Below are 5172 nucleotides of genomic sequence, written 5' to 3' on the forward strand. Positions count from 1 at the left end.
AGACTTGGTACCTGAGGATGTGTCTCCCGCTGGGACAGAGGACAGTTCCTGTGTGTGTTCTCCAGTAGACAATCCTGTAGACTGATCCAGTGTTGAAGTCTCCAGGTCTGGAACAAAGAAACAGAGACATGGGAAATGGGCAGAGCTTAAACCACACAACAGGGACAATAGTTTGTACAGACGAGCAATTATGCAGCTGCTGTGAATCTAGAGCAACACAGACAGAATGCTAAAGGAACTGAGAAGGTCAAGCAGCACCTCTGGAGAAGAATAAACATTCGATGTTTTGAGCTGAGTCACTTCATCACGACTGGAAGGGAAGGGGACTGAAGCCACAATAAGAAGGTGGAAAGTGTACAAGCTGTTTGGTGATCAGTGAAACCAAAAGAGTGTGACTGTGTGTGGGTGAGTGAACAGGATGATGAGAGAAGCTGGGAGGTGATCTGAGTCCAAAAGAGTGAGACTGTGTGTGGGTGAGTGAACAGGATGATGAGAGAAGCTGGGAGGTGATCAGTGAGACCAAAAGAGTGAGACTGTGTGTGGGTGAGTGAACAGGATGATGAGAGAAGCTGGGAGGTGACATGTGGAAGAGGTAAAGGGATGAAGATGGAGATATCCAATGAGACAGGACAGTGGACAAATGATTGAAAAGATGGAGGAGGGTCACCAGCTGGAAGAGATGGACAGGTGAGGAGAAGAGAAGGACTGAGAGGGGAGCCAGAATAGGAATGAAAAAAAGAGCGAAGTGGGACAGAGGAGAATCTATCAGAAGTTAGAGAAATCAATGTTCTTGCCATCAGTTTGGACGATACCCAAATACAATGTGAGGTGTTGTTGCACCATTCTGAGTTTGACTTCATCATGTCAGTGGCGGAGGCCTTGGCCAGACATGTGGGAGTGGGAATGATGTCGTATTCAAATGGGTAGACACTGGGACAACAGGAGCTATCTGATCTGAAGAGATACCAAAACCATCCAGTACCTGTTCACTAACTCTCCCTCATGAAAGTCTGTGACCAGTCACTACTCTCAGTCAAAGCCCAGATGAATATTGAGGTCTGAAGAAGGGAAACATCACCCCACCACAGATATCGGAGTACACAGACCGTGCTGGGGTGGTAGTCCAACCTGAACCAGGGTCTCCCGTCACTGATCCCTGGGGATCTCGTGTTGTGTCTGACTGGGGTTCAGCTTCTGAACTTGAAGACTCTGCTGGGGTGGTAGTTAAACCTGAACCAGGTTCTCCAGTTGTTGATGCCTGGTGTTCTTGAGTTGTGTCTGATGGAGAATCTGCAATAAGAAGATATACAAAGAAAAGGTAAAGTAGTGAACAAGTTTTATGCTTCATCAGGAAGGAATTCAGTGGTAGGAACTGGAGACTCGAGGTCAAATCTGTCCTCTGAAATACACACAATCCCCTCTTTCTCTGACCATACTCCTGTGTCACACTCAGTCTCTTCACTCCTCTCTGTTAATTCCTCCCGGACTACTCTCTCCAACACCAAACAGAGCCTCATCCCTCACGACACACCAAACCCAACCCAACAGACAGGAGAGAGGAACCACTGACTCCATCATTCACACGCCTACCCACAATGCACTGTACATCCAGTAGGTGAACTGGTCCATGGGAGGTTCAACCTCACAGAGTGACAGAGACTGAATGAACACAGACCGACATGAGACTTGGTATCTGAGGATGTGTCTCCCACTGGGACAGAGGACAGTTCCTAGGGTGTGTTCTCCAGTAGACAATCCTGTAGACTGATCCAGTGCTGAAGTCTCCAGGTCTAAAACAAAGAAACAGAGACATGGGAAATGGGCAGTGATTAAACCACACAACAGGGACAATAATTTGTACAGACGAGCAATTATGCAGGTGCTGTGAATCTAGAGCAACACAGACAGAATGCTGAAGGAACAGGGATGGTCAGGCAGCACCTCTGGAGAAGAATAAACACTCGATGTTTTGAGCTGAGTCACATCATCACGACTGGAAGGGAAGGGGACTGAAGCCACAATAAGAAGGTGGAAAGTGGACAAGCTGTTTGGTGATCAGTGAAAACAAAAGAGTGCGACTGTGTGTGGGTGAGTGAACAGGATGATGAGAGAAGCTGGGAGGTGATCAGTGAAACCAAAAGAGTGAGACTGTGTGTGGGTGAGTGAACAGGATGATGAGAGAAGCTGGGAGGTGAACAGTGAAACCAAAAGAGTGAGACTGTGTGTGGGTGAGTGAACAGGATGATGAGAGAAGCTGGGAGGTGATCAGTGAAACCAAAAGTGTGAGACTGTGTGTGGGTGAGTGAACAGGATGATGAGAGAAGCTGGGAGGTGATCAGTGAAACCAAAAGAGTGAGACTGTGTGTGGGTGAGTGAACAGGATGATGAGAGAAGCTGGGAGGTGATCAGTGAGACCAAAAGAGTGAGACTGTGTGTGGGTGAGTGAACAGGATGATGTGAGAAGCTGGGAGGTGATCAGTGAGTCCAAAAGAGTGAGACTGTGTGTGGGTGAGTGAACAGGATGATGAGAGAAGCTGGGAGGTGATCAGTGAGACCAAAAGAGTGAGACTGTGTGTGCGTGAGTGAACAGGATGATGAGAGAAGCTGGGAGGTGATCAGTGAGACCAAAAGAGTGAGACTGTGTGTGCGTGAGTGAACAGGATGATGAGAGAAGCTGGGAGGTGATCAGCGAAACGAGGAGTGAGACTGTGTGTGGGTGAGTGAACAGGATGATGAGAGAAGCTGGGAGGTGATCAGTGAAACGAGGAGTGAGACTGTGTGTGGGTGAGTGAACAGGATGATGAGAGAAGCTGGGAGGTGATCAGTGAAACCAAAAGAGTGAGACTGTGTGTGGGTGAGTGAACAGGATGATGAGAGAAGCTGGGAGGTGATCAGTGAAACCAAAAGAGTGAGACTGTGTGTGGGTGAGTGAACAGGATGATGTGAGAAGCTGGGAGGTGATCAGTGAGACCAAAAGAGTGAGACTGTGTGTGCGTGAGTGAACAGGATGATGAGAGAAGCTGGGAGGTGATCAGTGAGTCCAAAAGAGTGAGACTGTGTGTGCGTGAGTGAACAGGATGATGAGAGAAGCTGGGAGGTGATCAGTGAGACCAAAAGAGTGAGACTGTGTGTGCGTGAGTGAACAGGATGATGAGAGAAGCTGGGAGGTGATCAGTGAAACGAGGAGTGAGACTGTGTGTGGGTGAGTGAACAGGATGATGAGAGAAGCTGGGTGGTGATCAGTGAAACGAGGAGTGAGACTGTGTGTGGGTGAGTGAACAGGATGATGAGAGAAGCTGGGAGGTGATCAGTGAAACGAGGAGTGAGACTGTGTGTGGGTGAGTGAACAGGATGATGTGAGAAGCTGGGAGGTGATCAGTGAAACCAAAAGAGTGAGACTGTGTGTGGGTGAGTGAACAGGATGATGAAAGAAGCTGGGAGGTGATCAGTGAGACCAAAAGAGTGAGACTGTGTGTGGGTGAGTGAACAGGATGATGAGAGAAGCTGGGAGGTGATCAGTGAGACCAAAAGAGTGAGACTGTGTGTGGGTGAGTGAACAGGATTATGAGAGAAGCTGGGAGGTGATCAGTGAAACCAAAAGAGTGAGACTGTGTGTGGGTGAGTGAACAGGATGATGTGAGAAGCTGGGAGGTGATCAGTGAAACCAAAAGAGTGAGACTGTGTGTGGGTGAGTGAACAGGATGATGAGAGAAGCTGGGAGGTGATCAGAGAGACCAAAAGAGTGAGAGTGTGTGTGGGTGAGTGAACAGGATGATGAGAGAAGCTGGGAGGTGATCAGTGAAACCAAAAGAGTGAGACTGTGTGTGGGTGAGTGAACAGGATGATGTGAGAAGCTGGGAGGTGATCAGTGAAACCAAAAGAGTGAGACTGTGTGTGGGTGAGTGAACAGGATGATGTGAGAAGCTGGGAGGTGATCAGTGAAACCAAAAGAGTGAGACTGTATGTGGGTGAGTGAACAGGATGATGTGAGAAGCTGGGAGGTGATCAGTGAAACCAAAAGAGTGAGACTGCGTGTGGGTGGGTGAACAGGATGATGTGAGAAGCTGGGAGGTGATCGGTGAGACCAAAAGAGTGAGACTGTGTGTGGGTGAGTGAACAGGATGATGAGAGAAGCTGGGAGGTGATCAGTGAGACCAAAAGAGTGAGACTGTGCGTGGGTGAGTGAACAGGATGATGTGAGAAGCTGGGAGGTGATCAGTGAAACCAAAAGAGTGAGACTGTGTGTCGGTGAGTGAACAGGATGATGTGAGAAGCTGGGAGGTGATCGGTGAGACCAAAAGAGTGAGACTGTGTGTGGGTGAGTGAACAGGATGATGAGAGAAGCTGGGAGGTGATCAGAGAGACCAAAAGAGTGAGAGTGTGTGTGGGTGAGTGAACTGGATGATGAGAGAAGCTGGGAGGTGATCAGTGAAACGAGGAGTGAGACTGTGTGTGGGTGAGTGAACAGGATGATGAGAGAAGCTGGGAGGTGATCAGTGAAACGAGGAGTGAGACTGTGTGTGGGTGAGTGAACAGGATGATGAGAGAAGCTGGGAGGTGATCAGTGAGACCAAAAGAGTGAGACTGCGTGTGGGTGTGTGAACAGGATGATGAGAGAAGCTGGGAGGTGATCAGTGAGACCAAAAGAGTGAGACTGTGTGTGGGTGAGTGAACAGGATGATGTGAGAAGCTGGGAGGTGATCAGTGAAACCAAAAGAGTGAGACTGTGTGTCGGTGAGTGAACAGGATGATGTGAGAAGCTGGGAGGTGATCGGTGAGACCAAAAGAGTGAGACTGTGTGTGGGTGAGTGAACAGGATGATGAGAGAAGCTGGGAGGTGATCGGTGAGACCAAAAGAGTGAGACTGTGTGTGGGTGAGTGAACAGGATGATGAGAGAAGCTGGGATTGATATGTGGAAGAGCTAACGGGATGAAGAAGGAGAAATCCAATGAGACAGGACAGTGGACAATGGATTAATGAGATGGAGCAGGGTCACCATATGGAAGAGATGGGCCGGTGAGGAGAAGAGACGACACTGAAGGGAGCCAAAATAGGAATGAATAAAGAGAGAATTGGGAGAGGAGGAACTGTCAAAAGGTAGAGAAATCAATATTCATGCCGTCAGTCTGGAGGCTAGCCAGATAGAATACGAGGTGTGGCCCCTAAACGTG

The sequence above is a fragment of the Hypanus sabinus genome, unplaced genomic scaffold, assembly GCF_030144855.1.
Source record: "Hypanus sabinus isolate sHypSab1 unplaced genomic scaffold, sHypSab1.hap1 scaffold_194, whole genome shotgun sequence".
Taxonomy (NCBI): domain Eukaryota; kingdom Metazoa; phylum Chordata; class Chondrichthyes; order Myliobatiformes; family Dasyatidae; genus Hypanus; species Hypanus sabinus.